This window comes from Eumetopias jubatus, unplaced genomic scaffold (genome assembly GCF_037043125.1).
Source record: "Eumetopias jubatus isolate StellerSeaLion01/CBP00866 unplaced genomic scaffold, mEumJub1_p1.0 scaffold_15, whole genome shotgun sequence".
Classification (NCBI taxonomy): Eukaryota; Metazoa; Chordata; class Mammalia; order Carnivora; family Otariidae; genus Eumetopias; species Eumetopias jubatus.
The window spans coordinates 69,979,702-69,999,771 of record NW_028274821.1 but is presented as its reverse complement, the minus strand read 5'-3'; positions in this window follow the sequence as shown (position 1 = coordinate 69,999,771).

Here is a 20,070-nt window from a genome sequence, read left to right as displayed (position 1 = left end):
TGAAGTCAAACAGACCTGAGATTTAATCCCAGCTCTGCCATTTATCAGCTGTGTGACCTTAAACAGACTGCTCAAGCTCCCAGGGCCCTGATTTCCTCAATGGTAAAATGGGGTTAAGGGGAACCCTCTTACACTGTTGGTGGGTATGCAAGCTGGTACAGCCACTCTGGAAAACAGTATGGAGGTTCCTCAAGACGTTAAAAATAGAGCTACCCTGGGGCACCTGGGCGGCTCAGTCGTTAAGCGTCTGCCTTCGGCTCAGGTCATGATCCCAGGGTCCTGGGATCGAGCCCCACATCGGGCTCCCTGCTCAGCGGGAAGCCTGCTTCTCCCTCTCCCACTCCCCCTGCTTGTGTTCCTGCTCTTGCGCTCTCTCTCTCTGTCAAATAAATAAATAAAATCTTTAAAAAAAAAAATAGAGCTACCCTATGACCCAGCAATTTCACTACTGGGTATTTACCCCAAAGACACAGATGTAGTGAAAAGAAGGGGCACCTGCACCCCAATGTTCGTAGCAGCAATGTCCGCAATAGCCAAACTGTGGAAGAAGCCGAGATGCCCTTCAACAGACGAATGGATAAAGAAGATGTGGTCCGTACATACAATGGAATATGACTCAGCCATCAGAAAGGATGAATACCTACCATTTACACTGACGTGGATGGAACTGGAAGGGTTTTATGCTAAGTGAAATAAGTCAACAAGAGAAAGACAATTATCATATGGTTTCACTTATTTGTGGAACATAAGGAATAGCACAAAGGATCATAGGGGAAGGGAGGGAAAACTGAGTGGGACAAAATCAGAGAGGGAGACAAACCATGAGGGACTCTGGACTCTGGGAAACAAACTGAGGATTGCAGAAGGGGAGGTGGGTGGGAAGAGGGCACGTGATGTGATAAGCACTGCGTGTTACATGCAACTAATGAAATCACTGAACACTACATCAAACACTAATGATGTACTACTATATGTTGGCTAACTGAATTTAAATTTAAAAAAAAAAAGGATGGCTATTTTGTAAGCTGGTGAGATTATGAGAAATCGTGGGCCAGGAAAAAGCAGTTGTAAAGTGTTTACATAGATGAGATAGATGATACATTGATAAATAGATGACAGATAATGATAGATACAGTACAGATGCTAGACACATGATAGATGACAGATTAGGTAACTAGATGGATAAATCGCAGCATGTAATATGAAGCTTACTTTGTAACTTGAGAAATGGAATGTTAAAAATTTAGGAAAAGGAGAAGTAATGACATTCTCATTCGGATGAGGGACCTGAGACTCAGAGATGATAGCTAACTTGCCTACAAGCAGTATTAGCACACAGCTAATAACTGACCCCATCCCATCATATACCCTGCACTTACATGCTGCCCAGCATGAACTAGGCACTCAATGAACACTTGCAGGTGAATTAACCAAGGAATGATAGGATGTGGTCTAAAAACCCAGCAGCAAAATCCAGGAGTACAGTTCTCTGGTCTTCAGGCAGGATCATTCTTGTTGCATCTTATTGCAATTTACCTGAGTTTTAGTGACTCCAACAACCTTTTCAAAGAAGAGAGGCTGGAGCTCAAGAACACAGGAATTTTAACTGCTCCAATCTAGTGTTTACGACTATTCTTAAACAAGTAAGGTCAAGTTCTCTTGCCCTGAGACTATTACAGAAATAGAATGCCACTTAATGATATTCAATACACCATCATTTCTCATTTGTTTTAATGTTATAGAACTTGGTTGAGTTCCACAAACAGAGAGAGCCTTGATGGTATCACAGAAAGAGCGCTGGACACAGTGTTAGAAGACATGGGTTCAAATCTCAGTCCCTATGAACTGTAGCCCCTTTGCCTCTGTTTCTTCATGTATAAAATGGAAAAGTTATACTTGCCCCCTACCCATCATAATTAAGGATTAAGTGGTATCACGTATATTAAAGTGCCTGTCTTGATGCGCTGCACATACAAAGTACTTAATAAATATTTATCCATTTGATGGAATGCATGTAGCATCTAGCATAATACACACACTTAATAAGATGCTACTCATTCAGCTCAATCCTAACATTATACCTGAGTCCCTAGAAGGAACATAACAAATGTTTATTCACTCAATGGAATATTTAACCAATGACTGGCATAGTAGTTGCTTAACGAATGTTCATTCAGTGGATTCCTAGCACAGTGCATAGCACTTGGTCGACACTCAATAAATGTTGGTTGAATTCAAGTAAGGAAAATGGAACATTATTCATTTAATGAGATTTTGCAATCCCATAAATATTATATGCTGTTGCCAGTGCTCTACAAAGTGAATCAACCATTGCTGAAATGTTCTCAGCTTGTGCTGGTTAACAGACCCTTGTGAACTATTTTCCAAACATCCAGCATTCTGTGAATGTGCCATAATAACACTGGTAATGCTAAACACCCCCCGGACCCTAAATGAGGGGCAGGATAGTTCAGCCTATGAATTAATTTGGAAGTCAATAAAAGATCCATTTTCACAGAGACAAATGCAACGGCACAGTCCTTCCTATGCTTGCCCGGAGCTCAGCTTGACAGTTTTTCGCACAGATCATAGAGACACCAGATCCCAAGGAAAAATTCCCAAGTGTAGGCAGCAACTGTCAGGAATTAGAAATGCATATATGCAAATGTGTGCATACATGAAAGCAGATGTATGCCTAAAATCTTTTAAGGGATTAGTCCTTGAAAGTTTTGATTTAAGTTCTTTGCAACAATAAAGCAATTCCCTTAGGGAAAAGGGAAATGGCTTTTAATCGTGCAGTTTCTCCTTTTAGAGACCACATTCTCCAGAATGATCGGCAAGCAAAAGATTAAAGAAAGGTGGGAGAGATGACTTCAACAGATATTTGTTTCTCCAGTTAATCAGAGGTCCAGGAGGACCTGATAGGATTCCTTCACAGAGAAGGTAAGTGATACTGGAGTTCAGTTCTGAAGAATGTGCGTGAGTTCCACAGGCAGAAAAGGTGGAAGAAGAGCTTTCAGGTATGAAAGGGAAAAGGGCATTTAAGGAAGAGCAAGGAGTTCCGTATAGCTGGGGAGCTAGTGTGTAGGGCCAAGAGGTTAGTGCATTAAGGGACACTGAAGAGGTGGGCCAGGCTGAGACTGGAGACTTGGAAGCCATGGCCTGTGATCTGTGAGGAATGCTATGTGTGCATCTCTAACACTTACCTCCATTGGTCTTATTTTAGACTAGGTTGTTTAATATGTGGGGTTTTTTTCACTTCCTTCTTCCAGTCTGTTATCCCTTGAGACCAGGATGTGTGTGTGTGTGTGTGTGTGTGTGTGTGTGTGTGTGTTACCTTTATTCATATCTGCAAGTCTAGCTTAGCACATTACCCATAATAAGCACAAAATAAGTTCCAGAGTAAATAAGAAGTCAGGACACCCTCCCAGAAGTCAGTATCTGTTGCCTACTATCATCGCCCTTTATACAGAGTCAGCATGCTGGTTAGGAATTAACGCCAGAAAAAGTCCCTCTAGGTATTTTAAACCAAAGGGCATTTAACACAGGGAATGAGGGGCTTATATAATCCTCAGAAGGCTAGAGGAGCTGCTCTGGGGGGCTACTGGCTCAAGTGCACACCTCCAAAGCTAAGGTTCAGAAGTCAGAGCACTGCTACTTCTGACTTAAACTTCCAAACACCTCTCATTCTCAAAGAGCCAGCGACCACATCACATGCCATAAATTGGAGCCAATCTGCAGATACACATGTGTCTATGACCCCACTTGCTGGCAGCAATGACAACAGGACTGTGGATTCCAACTCACTTCCAACTTGCAAGTCTCCTAGAATTTCCTCTCATTGGTGGATCGAATTTGCTTCCAGAACCCCTAACTGCAAGGGAGTCAGAGAAATGTACTTTTTAGTCTTCCAGCCCCTGGGGTAAAGAAAGATCCCTAAGGGGAAGCCTGGGTGGCTCAGTCAGTTAAGCGTCTGCCTTCAGCTCAGGTCATGATCCCGGGGTCCTGGGATCGAGCCCTGCATGAGGCTCCCTGCTCAGTGGCAAGTCTGCTTCTCCCTCTCCCTCTGCCACTCCCCCTGCTTATGATCTCTTGCTTTCTCTTGCTCTCTGTCAAATAAATAAAAATCTAAAAAAAAAAAAAAAGAGAGAGAGAGAGAAAAGAGAAGAAAAGGAAAGGAAAGGAAAGATCGTTAAGAAAGGGATGGGAATGGATGCCTGGTTCTAACTGAATACACCCAGCACAGCCAAGGCTAACTCAAACTACTCCCTGCTTAATACACATGAAGCATGTTCAAAACAGAAACAACCCAAAATCAAAACAAAAAGCAAACAAACAAAAAAAACCCCACCTCCTTCTAGCCTGGATGCAATTTTCTAAGAAATAAAAAGATTATTTTTAGTAGCCTCATTTTTTAACTAAAATGAGAAGTACCTGCTTTTTTCCCTTCTCCTTCCTCCTCCTCTTGCTTTCTCTTCCCTTTCCTTTCTGAATGATTTAGTCTGAACCCACTAGTGGGGACAGAGCAGGTCCAGCTGGGGTGAGAAAGCCATGGTGATTAAGAGTAGAGTATAAGAGCTCAGCGTGCAGAGGGGCAGCCTGGCATGAGGTGTCAGCTCCTGAGCAGGATCAGGAGGGATCCCTGTGGGGACATAGACCAGCATGGGGTATCAGAGCCTATGCGAGGAGAAAAGAGCATCCATACGGGGAGATGGCCCAAAAGGGGGAGTTAAAGCCCAAGAAAGATGAAGAGAACATCCGGGTGGGGGGATGTCCTAGTGCAGGGCATCAGCCTGAGCTGGGGTGAGAAGGCATTTATTTACAAAGGAGGAGGGGACAGGGGCAGAAATGGAAGCTAGGTTACACACGGGGCCAATCCATCAGCAAATATGCTAGGAATAACGGAAGCCAGATTTTTCACTATGGGAGAAGGGAGTCACTATATAGAAAAGGAGAAAACTAAAACGAATCCTATGGTATTAGTCTGTAATAGAACTATGGGTGTAAAAACTCATTATTTTCAATATATATGTAAATAGACACAGAAAAATGTATATGTAGGTATAAATTTGTGTGTGTGTGTGTCTTGGCTCTGTGCACGCAAAGGACCTGTGAACAGTGACACTTCAGTGAGCACAATGAGCACCCAAATCTCGGCTTTCAAATAACATCCTGTACTAATAGGTACCTGAGTTCCTTCAACAAATGGCTGATTCCAGGACTGGGAAAGGGAAAGTACAAGATGAGCCTGAAACATCTTGTTGTGCCAGAAAAATAAGGAAAGACTCAAAGGATGATGAGGACATGCTAAAAGGACACAGAAGCCAGAGTAAAAAGACTCTCGCTGGCCAAACCTGGGACACTTTGAACGTCAAATAAATGAGAACAAAGGATGATAATTCCTTGAACAAAATAGAAAACAAGGAGTCTGCCTTGGACATTTGACCAAGAATAAGGTCTTTACATGGTCTCCAAGTAGCTCCCCACAAAATTACAGAGAGAAGAAAGAGGACAACTTGACGTTAGAGAAGCATGGCCAATCATGCCACAGGAAGTCATCATAATGAACATGCTGAGTGATGGGACAAACTGGGACTGCACACAGTGCAATGGAATGCAGTGAGGAGAAGGGGTGATATTGCTGCCAGAGATGCACAACGGGGATCACATCATGGAGCAACATCAGACCAACTCAATCCAACGGAGGGACGTTCTATGGAATAACTGACCTGTAATCCTCACCAGTGTCAAGGTCATGAAAATAAGGAAAGTCTGAGAAACTGTTCCATGCTAAAGGAGGATAAAGAGATGTGACAACTATGGGGCGCCTGGGTGGCTCAGTTGGTTAGGCGACTGCCTTCGGCTCAGGTCATGATCCTGGAGTCCCGGGATCGAGTCCCACATCAGGCTCCCTCCTCAGCAGGGGGTCTGCTTCTCCCTCTGACCCTCTTCCCTCTCGTGCTGTCTCTCCTTCTCTCTCTCTCTCAAATAAATAAATAAAATCTTAAAAAAAGAGAGAGAGAGATGTGACAACTATGGACAATGATTCTAAAGTGGAGTTTTTGAGAAGGACTCACAGGGCATGATTGGTATAATTGGTGAAGTTGGAGTGGAGTCTGAGGGCTTGTAGGAAATACCCACTCAAGTGTTCTGGGGTCAGTGAACATCAGATTGATAACCTATTTCCAAATAATCCAGAAGGGGGAAAAATGTTCTTTGTGTTGTACGTGCAACTCTTCTGTAAGTTTATGGATATTTCAAAATAAAATTTATTTTTTACAAAGTATAAGTACACAAGTGCCAGGGGAACCTAAGTTTATGAAATCAATAACCAAAAACCTGACCTGTCTTACAGCTTCAAAAGCATACTCCATTTAAACTCTCCAAACAGATGAGAGTCCTTTGTTTTTCCATATTGGATGTGGGTAATATAAAATGAATCTCTCCTGATGAGTCTTCTGGAACAGGCAGTCCTCCTGGAGGCTGTGTTGGATATATACCCACCTCTAACCTTCCAGTGTCTATCATAACGTGTGGAAAGAAAACCTGGTTACGAGGAAGAATAAAACAAGATGAAACCAGAGAGGGAGACAAACCATAAGAGACTCTTAAGCATAGGAAAGAAACTGAGGGTGGCTGGAGGGGAGAGGGGTGGATGGGGTAACTGGGTGGTGGGCATGAAGGAGGGTACGTGATAGAATGAGCACTGGGTGTTGTATACAATTGATGAATCACTGAACTCTACCTCTGAAACTAATAATAACACTATATGTTAATTAACTGAAGTTAAATTCAAAAAAAAGGAAACCCAAAAAGAGTAAGACGACCCAGAGTCTGAATGTCATTTTCGCCCCTTCCTAAATATGCCACTTAGGGCGACTGCTTACCCTCCCTAAGCTTTGGTTTCCTTAACTATAAAATGGAGATAATAATATTTACTTCACAGTATTGTTGGAAGAATTAAATACAATAATGGGTGTGAACCTGCCTACAGAATGACTGGCATAGGAGCACAAAGGTTCTTGTTCTGTTTTTAATTGCACAACAATTTAATCTTATATAACCCAACAAAGTTCCTTTGACCCTAATATAATTTCTCCTGCTTCAAGCTGGACACATCTGCCATTCACTCATTCATTTTTACTCATTTCTGTAGTTACTGTTTGACAAATACTTACTGGGAGCCTATTCTACCCGGTACTATGTTCCCGGTTGGAAGAATAAACCCCAAGTTACCTTTTTGTTTCCCCCTACAGAGAGGAAGATGCAATGGGAAACAGTGCTTTACATACAGCTGTGGATTATGAATTTAAATCAGTTTAATAATCCAACCCAGGGTGTGTTTGCATTTCATTCCCCCTCTTTTATTGTAGCTATTAAACCCACCCACTTCTCCATCACATACATATTTATTTTCCAATGAGTTCTGAAAGACTTCCAAGGTAGAGCAAGAGACAGGGAATGCAGCTGACGTCTGCCTCCCCCTGGGAATTATGTCACTCCTTGACTTAATTCCTCCTGACATTTTCCCCATTGTACTTTCTGCTCTTCATCAAAATACATCCCTCTCAGAAAACAAATGTACTTATTGACTGTCCAGGACAATCTTGGAAACGGCTGCAACTGGTCATGTGTAGAGTTAAAAAAAAAAAAAAAAAACAGGCAACAAGATGTGGAGACCCATTCCGTAGGTCTACAGAGCACAAAAGGGTCAATTCGGATATCGAGAGTCCTGGGGTTTCTCTGCAAACCCCACTTAGGCAAGATAGAGGGATTTATGTTTCATTTTTAAGCCACGACAATTTTGTTTGCTAAAGCTTAATTGTTCCCGGATATTGGGAGAGTACAGAAGGTGACTGTATGTTTGATTTTAATGACTCTTTTTGGCCTTGATTTAACATCCTTGCTGAAAAAATTACCAACGTACATGCAAATAGGGCTTTTCTTATTGTTTTTCGGTTTTCTTTTTCCAGAAGAAATTCTGACGGAGGTGAAATGTGGACAAAATCGAGCTGTGCAGCCCAAGACCCTTCTGTGAGTGGACGGTTCTCCATTGCTGAGCTGGACATCATGAGCACAGAGGCTGGAGAGTGCCATTCTCTGTCACAGCTGAGAACCCACACGCCTCCCTACCCTGGCATCTCCCACCTGCCCCTCTGCCCCCTGCAATCTGACTTCTGCCTACACCATTTCTTCCAAACTGCCGTGGACCAGTGGCACTATCTTGGGGTCACCCCCTACCTGACTGCCCAGGGACAGGACAATTTTAACTGCCAGAAATGCGGCAGAACTTTCAGAAGGAGTATGAAATCAGCTACGTCAGTTGTGAAGTAACTGTTGTGTGACACCATCAAATCGTGCAGTCAAGGGCCCCTGGAGGTGGGAGGTGACCTCTACCCTCCCACCCGCCAGCATGTGGTCCCATCTAGGTACAGCATGGGCACCCCACAGCCTGCCCTTCCAGCCTCATGTCATCAGGCAGCACCCGGCACAGGCGGTCCACCCTAAAAACCCTCTCCTCTCTGGGCTATTCCCCACTCTGCAGCCCCTCCTCCTGCACCTCCCCAGCCCTACCCTCTCTGGTGGCTCTCATCAGGCTCCTTTCTCAGTCCTCCCTTTAAAAGTTGGTGTAACCCAGGGGCGCCTGGGTGGCTCAGTCGTTAGGCATCTGCCTTCGGTTCAGGTCATGATCCCAGGGTCCTGGGATCGAGCCCCGCATCGGGCTCCCTGCTCGGCGGGAAGCCTGCTTCTCCCTCTCCCGCTCCCCCTGCTTGTGTTCCCTCTCTCGCTGTGTGTCTCTTTCTCTCTCTCTGTCAAATAAATAAATAAATCTTAAAAAAAAAAAAAAGTGTGGTGTAACCCAGGCCTCAGGGAGGAGGAGGGAGAGCAAAATGCCAGCCGTATCAGAAGCTCGGAGATAGGGTAAATAGATTTTGAAAAAGTATATTCAATAGTATTGCTTAATATTTAATAAACAAAATAGATGTCTACTTTTTTTTTTTTTTTTAACTACAAATCCAAAGCTCAGCAAAATCTCTTTGGTTGTGAAGACACAAGAATGATGCAACGATTCTCTGCTACAACCATGACCCACAGAAATCTATCAGTTTGTTTCTCTCGGTTCTTTATGTATGTGCGGGGGGGGGGGGTATGTTTACCAAAACAGTATGAGCGTTGCATTGAAGGTTGAGAAATGCTGTTCTCAATAACCTCATCCACTCCCACGGCTTCGATTATACCTAAAAGCGACAACTCCCAAAGCTCTATCTCCATCCTCAATCTCTCTACGGAACCTCCAATCCATTTATGGACTGCTAGCTAGATGTTTCCATTTGTGAGTCTCAAACCCAGCAGGTCTGAAGGTGAGTTCACCGTCTTCCCCACACCCTGCTCCCCATCTCTGCAAGTGGCACCACCACCGGCCCCATTACCTGGGCCACAGACTGGGGATGTCCCCCTTGTCCTTGCTCTTCCCATGCAAGGGTCACCTCTAAAACATCTCATATACCCATCTTCTCCTCTCCTTCACTGAAGACACTGCCTCAGTTCTGGCCCTCCCTGCAGGGTCTCTTAGGAGAGAAGAACAGTCTCCAAACCAGGTTCCTTGGCTTCAAATCTTCCTTCTTGCCTATCTTCCACACCATTGGAAAATGGCCCATTTAAAATACAGGTCTAAGCAGTTCACTCACTCCCTTGCCAAACACAGTCTGGTGGGCTCTTTGTTGCTTACAGAATAAACTTCAATATTCTCAGAACCACCATTGGAAGACTCATGGCAGTAGGGCTCCATCCTACCTTCTCTGCTTCTTTTCCTGCCAGCCCTCCTTCAAATTCTACTTTCCACACGACTTTATTTCCCCAGCCCCCACAGTCCTTCTCATCTGCAGACTTTGATGCATACAGCTACCTCCACCTAGAATTCCTGCTCCCCACCTGGCTACCTAGTGAACTCCCTACATTTCCTGCAGAACCCAACTGAGAGTCACCTTCTTATAGTGCCTTTCCAAACTTCTCCAGGTAAAAATAATTGTTCCCTCTACTGTTTTCCTGCTGTACTACCCATGGGCTTCTTTAAGCCTTTGTCAAATTTGTAAGTTTAATTATTTGGTTAGTGTCTATCTTCCCCTGAATACCATGTACTCTTTGAGTATGGAAACTTAAGCAGCATGTACATCTATGTTTCCCCAGAATTTAATAGAGAGCCAGGTACAGAATAGGTACTGAATGAATGAATGAATGAATGAATGATGCACTGAGGGTGCCTACTACCTTTTCCCAGGATTACTGTCCTCTCAAGTCCTCTGGGACATAATAGGGCCAGACAGGGTCATGAAGGATTGCAATATCTTTTCATCAGCTCTCTAATGCTGCATAACAAATTACCTCAAACTGAGTGGCTTAAAAATCAATCATCATTTATAATCAATCATCATTTATGCTCCTCATGGCCTGTGCAACTCCTCCAAGTTGAGGAGCTCTGAGGAAGTAGGGTCTCCACAGTAGATCCATGCTAGCCCATAATAGCAGAGGGCGATGTTCCTTGAAGATTTTATCTCCCATAATAGTTGCAACAGAGACCATCTGAACCCATAAAACCAAAAATATTTACTATCTGGCCCTTTACAGAAAAGTGTGCTGACCTTGCTCGAGACTAGACTAAATCTGTTCACCTGCTTGCATCCATCACAGCGCTGCCATTTATCATGCATTACCTACAGGCCAGCCCCTATGCTGGGACTCCTTCTGTGTGTGATCTTTAAGCTTTACATAGAGCCACCGGGGAAATATTATTATCTTCATCTTGCAGATGGAGAAAACCAAGACTTAAGGAGGTAACAATTTTGTACAAAGCCAGTGGTGGAATTCAAACCCAGGTCAGTAGGATTCCAAAGGCCATGCTCTTTTCTTCACACCTGTCAATAAAAGCACAGGGAATAGACCCTGCTGCTTCCTGGCTGTCTGGGTGAGAAACAACTGCTTTTCTGGCTGGAATCTAGAAACTGTTGTACATGTTTATTAGCCTAAGGATCTGACCTCGAGCAGAACCACTTTTCCCAGATGACTGCTTGCAGTGGAGATGATTCATCATCCGGGGAGGTGGGGATGCCAGAGGTTGCCCCCTGAAGCCCTTGAAATGAACAGAGAGAGATGGGTCACGAAACCCACAGCACGCCCTTCCCACCAGCTAAAACAGGGATTGGGGCTATAGACACAGAACTGTGGAGACCCCGCTGCCTCGCTCAGAGCGCCTCAGCTTAGAGGAGTGGCACAGGCCACGAGAAGCATCAGGTACAGCAGGTAGCTTTGTCTGGACCGCAGCCACTGCTGTAAGGACACTCCCATCAGCACTTGCCAAATTCCAGGCACCTCCGCTTCGCTGGGAGCTGTGCCCAAGTGGAAGTCAGCTCCAAATGGTTAGCATCCCTACGAGGTGGGGACAGAGAGATGTTTGGGGGCAAAGGGCACAGAAGACCATGGGCATCTGCCAGATGGCCCCTGAAAACTCACCTATCTCATCCTTATTGACACTGAGACCCAAGTCTTAGCTCTGCTAATGAAAAAGAGGGCCTTGCCTACAGTATACCAAGGTGGGTTTTCGTTGTTGCCATTTTTTTAATTCTCTCATTCATCACACACATTTTTATTGAGCACCCACTATGTGCCACTTCTAGGCATTAAGGATAAGCAATAAATAAAAGAGAAAATATTCCCTGTCCTCAGTAATAATTCTTGTGTGCTTATTATATACCAGGTACTCTTCTAAAACCTGTACAGGTAGCAACATCTTTAAAACTCACCACAACACTATGAGGTAAGTAGTAGCATCACCTCATTCCACAAAAGGAAAAACTGAGGCACAGGACTGTTCATTCATTTAGTAAATACATTACACATGCACATATGCTCACAGGCACACATACATAATACTACGCTAATATTCACAAAAACTGGAATGTATACAGTTGGAGCCCCGGAGTGTAAAAATAAAATCCTTAACCATACACATTTACACACGTTTCTGCTCATTCCACCATCCCTACTAAGAAGGCCATTTTATGGATGGTAAAGTCCTGAGAGGTTTAAGGGGCGTAAGGCCACACAGCTCAGCGTGGCACAACTGTCAGGCCAACGCTGTCCCATGGACAGACTGGATGAAGAGACGCAAGAGGCACTCCTCAGCCTTAGAACCCGAGGGATGATTCCCAAGTGCCTTGTTCTCCCGCCCTGCCCTGTGTCCCCTCATTAGTCTTCCCACCATGCCCAGGGACCTTCCCACAGAAACTAAATATCACTCAAGTGCAAGGTAAACCTAGAAACCACCGCCACCACCACAAGGAGGTGAAGAGGCTGGGAACCAGCCGCCTGGCTTCAGGGTCCCATGGCTTTGCTTTAACTGTCAGGGCAGAACTTCCCCACCCAAACCAACCCAGTGGGGCAGCCACGGGCTCCCATGGGAGGCTCACGAAGCCACCGCCGCAGCATGTCTGCCTCTGCCCTGAAAGGCCCTGGGGGACTCTGTCTGAGAGGCCAGTGGGAGCAAGCCATCACCCACAGGGAGGAAGGAGGATGGCCTTTGAGAGAGCTAAAAGCAACTTGGGAGTGAAGACAAGGCGCATGGGAAGCTGGGATAGGATACTGTGCCCCCAGTGGAAGTGAGCCTGAAAAGCAGCAGGTCTGACTTCTCATGCTACTTGTAAATGCATTCGGGAAGCTTCTTGTGAGGCTCTCAGAATCACTGAGGTCCGCTTTCTGGGGCGCGCGGGGGCAGCGGGGGGAGGGGGGGTGCCTGAGAACTGTCTCCCTAGACCAGCCCTTCCACGGGGTTTTACTGCCCTGGCTTAGACAGAGCTAGTGCCTGTACTGCAAAAACAAACATTAATGCCAACATCAACATCAAGAGTTGAAAGTGGTGTCCCAGCGTGAGGTAGTGGTACTCACTGTGCAGATGGGTTGTAAAGACAAAATGGAGTCCGCTTAGGATCTCGATGTGGATTTGCTCAATCACTGATTTATTCAGGAAATACTTCTAGAGTACAGAGTGTCAAGCATCACCCCTTGTTGCTAGGGATACAAAGGGGACTAAGGCAGCAAGGCATATCCCCGCTTGTTCTGAGGGACAGACGAGTGAGTACACAGTGTACCGCAGTGATACGGGGAGGGCTGGGACCGCGGGATGGGCAGGAGAAGCACGGACTCTGATGGGACCGGGAATGGGCTGGTAAGACCATCAACACGAGCAAATGCTTGTTTGAGCTATGAGCCCTCCAGCAATTTAACTTCCTCACACCTCAGTTCCTTGTCTGTAAAATGGAAATAAACCAGTTGTGTCCTTGGGAATGTGCTGTGAGGATGCAATGTTAATACACATAAAGTTTCTAAAGCAGCACCTGGCACATCCTGAGGATCATTTACGAGTTGCCACTATTAAACAGAGGCTGTTCCCTCCTGGCCTCACTCACCTCCTCGCATCCCTCTTTTCGACTATTCCTCCCTCCTGCCCCTAACTACCAGCCACCTATTCTTTTGATGGAACACTGGTGGTCACTTTCACCTCATCTGGCTTCATGTGTCCAGAAAATACTCTCTCAGTGTTCCTCTTCCCTTCTGGAACCTCTTTCCCCACTTCCTCCCCAGGGGCCTCTTCCTCCATCCATCCCTCGATACTGGTGTTTCCGGGGCTTCCACCACTGTCTCCTCCTTCCCTCTTGGCACAGTCTCCCAGGGAACCATGCGGCCACACGTTGACAACACCCCTCTTGACGTGTCCAGAGCAGACCACCCTTTCGAGCTCGTGGCCCACATCCCCATCTACACCTCCATGTGGATGTCCCAATGCCACATGTCCACACTGGAGCTACCCTTTTCATCCCCACATCTGCTCCTCCTCCTGGCATCCCAAGCTCAGTAAGCAGGACCACTACCCGCCTAATTGCCCAAGCAAGAAACTGGGAGTTGTTTTAGAATCTTCTCGCTTTTCTACCTCCACATTTAATTAGTCATCGGGTCTTGTTGATTTCACCTCTCTTGACACTGTCCCCTTCTCTCCAGCTCCACTGCCCCTGCCTAGATCAGGCTCCTGCCACGGTTCTTTCAGTTTGGGTACAGCTTCCTAACAAAGATCCTACTCACCAGCCTTTGCCCACCTTGAATCCATCCTCTCCATCACAGACAAATACTTCCCATAAAGGACCAGATAGTAAATACTTTAAGTTTTGCAGCCATAGAATCTCTGTCATAACTAGGCAACTCTGCCATTATAGTAGAGAAACAGTGACAATGCATAAATGGGTATGACCATGTTCCAGCAAAATTTTACTCACAAAAAAACAGGAGCTGGATAGATTTGGCTCACGAGCCATAGGGTGTTAACCCTTGTCCTAGGTGGTCGCCGAGGTTGTCAAATAAAATGAAGTGCCTTCTACTGGGTATTTACCCCAAAGATACAAATGTAGGGACCCGAAGGGGTACGTGCACCCCAATGTTTATAGCAGCAATGTCCACAATAGCCAAACTGTGGAAAGAGCCAAGATGTCCATCGACAGATGAATGGATAAAGAAGCTGTGGTATATATACACAATGGAATATTATGCAGCCATCAAAAGGAATGAGATCTTGCCATTTGCAACGACGTGGATGGAACTGGAGGGTGTTATGCTGAGTGAAATAAGTCAATCAGAGAAAGACATGTATCATATGACCTCACTGATATGAGGAATTCTTAATCTCAGGAAACAAACTGAGTGTTACCGGAGTGGTTGGGGGTGGGAGGGATGGGGTGGCTGGGTGATAGACACTGGGGAGGGTATGTGCTACGGTGAACGCTGTGAATTGGGCAAGACTGTTGAATCACAGATCTGTACTTTTGAAACAAATAACACAACATATTTTAAGAAAAAAGAAAAAGAAGAAGATAACAGGAGAGGAAGAATGAAGGGGAGTAAGTCAGAGGGGGAGACGAACCATGAGAGATGATGGACTCTGAAAAACAAACTGAGGGTTCTAGAGGGGAGGAGGGTAGGGGGATGGGTTAGCCTGGTGATGGGTATTGAGGAGGGCACGTTCTGCATGGAGCACTGGGTGTTATGAACAAACAATGAATCACGGAACACTGCATCAAAAACTAATGATGTAATATGTGGTGATTAACATAACAATAAAAATTTTTAAAAAAATGAAGTGCCTTAAGTAACGTGTATTCTAGGTCACTTAACTCCTGAAACTCTGCCCTACAAATTAGGACCAGGCAGGTCACATTCAGCAGAGCAGCCCATTAAGAATAGCAGCCCAAATATAAATAAATCTCAAAACACATGACACCAAACTCCTACTAAATAGAGTTATGGAGTTCGAATTACTAGTTCAACAAAGATTAACGGTGCACCTGTCATGAGGATCTCACAGCTACAGCCTCTGCCTGAGCTGTGCTCACTATGCAATGGAACAGTCAGAATAGGGCATGACTACAGGTGAGACCCACGGACGTGTAACAAAATAAGTCTTTCAGGGATGTGCTCCAAACTGTTTGCCGTAATTGTACACCAACATTCGCAGTCCGGTGCCTACTCTTCTAGCCTCATTTCTCCTCACATTCCCAGTGCTTCTTGAGCTCCAGCCACATGGAATCCCTCCCCTTCTGGGGCCTTTCACAAGTCTGTGTGCTTGTTCATGCTCCTCCCTCTGCTGGAATCGTGAGTTCTCTCTTGCTCATCATGTTACCACTCACACCCAGCTCATAGGTAAGTGCCCCTGACAGCTAGCAAGTCCTTAATAAATCGAAATGAATCCTGAAACCAATATAACAGTATATGTGAACTGGAATTAAAAACTTTTTTAAAATCTGAGTGAATAAATTAAAGGCCCAACTCAATTGTCTACCTTTCCTGTGAAGCAGAATTAGTCGTTGCCTCCTCCATATCCTATTCTCCTCCAAGGCGCCACCCGCATATTGTTCCACGCCATATTGGTTCACTTGATTTTGATTTTTCTGGAGCAGAATTAGTTTGTTGCCTTCTCCATATCCCTTTGTTCACATCTTCATCAAAGCATGTAGTACACAGTACTAAAAATTATTGATTTATGTGTCTCATGGCCCAATTATCAGTTCCTTAGAAGTAAAGAGAGTATCTTAGATATGTTGGTGGACATCTCTCACTTCCCTAACAGGTGTACCCTCTCCCTGGAATTATCACTACATGACACATATTTTCTGCTCATTGCTGATAAAGCAATCACTATCAAAAGGAATGAGTGAATAATGGATATAAAATAGAATCGTGGATACAAATAATCCATATGATGCAGGCGCAAAGAAGAGAGGATTCATCCTAAGGATATCAGAAAAAGCTACACAGAGAAGATAGCATGAAAACTGAGCCTTGAGAAGTTATTACAAGTGTGCCTACTAAACAGGAGAAAGGAAAGCACCCCAAGAGAGGCCACAGTGTGAGCAAAAGCAAGGAGGAATGAAAGAGCATGGCAGATTTGGGAATGATGACTACACAGACATGGCTGGAGCTAAGAAGGAGTGGACCAATATGGTGTGGAACAATATGGGGGTGGCACCTCACAGGAGAATAGATTTTATCATGGGGCCAGCGGAGAGCCACCGCAGGGAGGTGACATGGTCAGATGCACATCCCAGGAAGTTAAGTGTGGGCTAATGACAGGCAAGAGATCAGGCGCCAGGAGAACCTTCAGAGACGGCTGCCCTTACCTTTGTCTGAGACACTGATGGAGAGGATGTGGCCTAAGACAGTGAATGGGAAGGTGGGGAGGAGGGACGGCTCCATAGATCTTTAAGAAAGGATTCAACAGGAGCACTATTTTGCAGAAAAACCACCTCAGACGCAGAGAGAGAGGAACCAATGAGAACATGAACTAAAAGAAGTGAAATCATATCAGATGATCTGAATTGCCAAGGGATCAGCCTTCTAGAAGGAAATGGTGCAAACTCTGGAGTCAAGGAGGTGTCATGGTGAACAGGAAACTCGACCGCAGAGACATTCCCTCCACGTTTTACAGGAGCTACAAGATTGGCGAGGAGAGCCGGGTGCCTGGCGGAGGTTCATATGGCACTGATGATCCAGCGCAGCACGTGCATGACTAACAACCCCATAACAGGCCCTTCCGTAGGAGCTGTAATGGGAGACAGATGGGTCGGGTGTTCCCAGCAATCCTCAGGGAGGGACAACTGTAGGGCTCACTTATGAAAACAGGTGAGACTCATTCTTGAAACGTCCTAGCTGTTGCTGTGTGAGCGTGCTAGGTTCCCCAAGCATCCCGAAAGCTTCTTTTACCCCTTAGGAAGGGAGTGATCCCAGTATCTTCTTAGCTGTGACACTGTGAGAGCCTTCCCGCCCTACTGGGCTCACTGTCCTCATCTGTAAAACAGAAATTACTGTCCAAGCTACCCTGAAAGGTGATTGTGAGCAACTGACGAGAAAAGGGATGTGAAACCAGCTTCTTGGGAAACTAAGAAACACTAATAAATGTTGGGGGTTAGTAGTATTATTTTACAAGCCATGAACTGTACCTGACATTTATTTCTCCATATTTCTGAGAAAAATGTGGTTTGTTTCTGTCCAAACCATCCAAAGTGTTAGCAATTTTTTTTTTCCTGATAGAAAGTAATTTCTTCTCTTAAAAGGGAAGTGATGCTTTGCTAATGGCAAACACACTGGAAAGTTTGAGTGTGGTCTTCCCAATGCCACTCAGCGACAGAGGACTGCCCAGCAGCATCTGCGATGCTCTGAAGGGGCAGAGAGCAGATGGAGCTGACCCTGAAGCAAGGAGAGAAGACTTTCATGGCGCATTTCTCAGAAGGCTCCAAAAGAAGCCCCCAATGGCTTGCCACATCTCTGCCAGAGCTTGGAAACTAAAAGCAGAAAGAATGGCTCAACATCTTAAAATGTGCCACCTCTGATTAAAAATTGACATCTATGGGGGAAGAATGTAGGCTACAGAGAGGTGGAGAAGCTTTTTGTATTATTCGTAGTTAGTTACCAGATCGTTTTTCCTTTGTGACAGTACCTTCTGTCCATGGGTTTGTTAGAAAACACAGCTCTCCTTATTCCACACAGTCCTCAGTGAAGCCGTGAAGATGACCATTCCTCCAATTGTTACTGCTCGCATTAAAGAGCTGGAGAAACTGCGGCCCAGGGTGATGTGCAGTCGGTCGCAGGACTATGACACCTGACTCCCAGCTCACCACTCTCCATGTACTCAGCAAGACCGCAAGCCCCCCAGGGCAGGACTGCGTCTTCCATTTCTTACCGCCTAACCTCCTGCTCCAAGTGGAGACTTGGGAGCGCGTTCTAATTAAATTACCTTGTTTGTATTCATTCCAAACATATGTAGTGGGCACCCAGTAAATGCCCATGAGGATAATGAAGAATTTACATGCAAACTAAATTCTGCTTGAAACCTGATAGCAGGTGATGTAGGGAGAAGAAAGAGCAAGAGCCCGCAATTATTTCAGGTTGAACGTATAGGAAGAAACACAAGCACAAAACAGCATTTAAAGAGATGGGACTAGCCGCCTTTGCCAATGGCGGAAGAACGCTGTTGGTATAAGAGAGAGGAGCTTGGCCCACTTGCTGTATGCCAGTGGTTCTCAGACTTCGGTGGGTGGAAGAATCACCTGGAGAGCAACTGAAGAATGCAGAGGCCCAGGCTCCTTGAAGTAGGATATAGCCTGGCCTTAGTATTTTACCAGAGTTCCCCAGGTGACATTGGCCAAAGTTTGAGGAACGCTATTCTAAGCAGACTTTTCTTAGGAAGGAAATCCCACAGCCAGTGACTCTGAATTTTCCCTTCTTCTTCCCTGGTATGATAAGGGGCATGAGTGGAGGTCAGCAGTTGACCTCTGCCCATCAGGGGCATTACCTGTACGTGAATCCATAGGACTCAGTCAAGGTTGCTAGTCTCTAACTTAGGACCTAGGGGAAGCTGGCATGGCAGAAGCTCTCTGGGGTGCTCCATCACTGCTGGGAAAGATACTGTTCCAGTTACGTTCTCGTGACACCTTCCCCAAAACATACATTTGCTCTTTAAACCATGTTTTTTCAATGAACATTGACCAGGCCACTACCAAGAACTGGGTCACTTCCAGAGGTGAATCAGGCAAGTTCCTACCTTCATAGGCCTCCGAGGCTGGTGGGGGAGACCAGAGACCTATGGAGTAATGTAAATGCTAAGAAAGATGTGAGCCAGGGGAGGGAAGACCAACCCAGACTGGGCCAGGGGAAGCTTCCTGGGGGAAGTGACGTCTGAAAAGTACAAGCATACCAGCCAAGGAATGGGAAGCAAGCTCTGGGTAGAGAAACCAGCTGGTAGCAAGGCCAGAGGGCTGCCCTGGGCAGAGCTTAGTTAATAGACTAGTGTGGCTAAGACACAGGGTGTGCAGGTCACAGAGGAGGGAGGTGGGACTGGATGTAAAAGGCCTTGAATGCCACACAAGAGTTCAGGTTTACTCTTTAACAATTGAGAGCCTTCCTTTTCTGTTACCTTCCCCCTCCCACTTGCTCTCCTCTCTGCTTCTCTTGTCTTCCAATCAGGAGGCTAGAGAAGAGAGAAAAGCAAAGGAGGAAGGGAGGGTGTTCGAAGGGAGAAGGGAGAAAGGAGGAGAGGAAGAGAGACATTCCAGTTCCCCCTTTTTTTTTTTTGGCCCCACCTTGAAATGCTGTTGCTTATGTTTTATAAAAAATTAACAATTTACTGATTCCTGGCTTCACAAGAGACTTCAGTGGAGGGCTGGGTTCAGCTCTGAGGTAGAACAAGTACAGCCTAGGGTTGTGGTTCCCAACCATTTGACCTCATGGGCTGACCCTTGCCTGCCATGGTTTTATTTAGGTTTGTAACATCTACTGACTGAGAAAATAGAAAAAGAAAAAAAAATTCTGCTGTTAATGCAGGAGCACTCTAGAGTAAATTTATATTCATTCTACACAAAGTATCCACACACTTGAAAATTCATTAGCGCACATTAACCTACATCAAAAAACAAATAATATACATGGACAAATATCTGTAACATATGTGATAGGCCAAGGGCTAATGTTTTAATATAT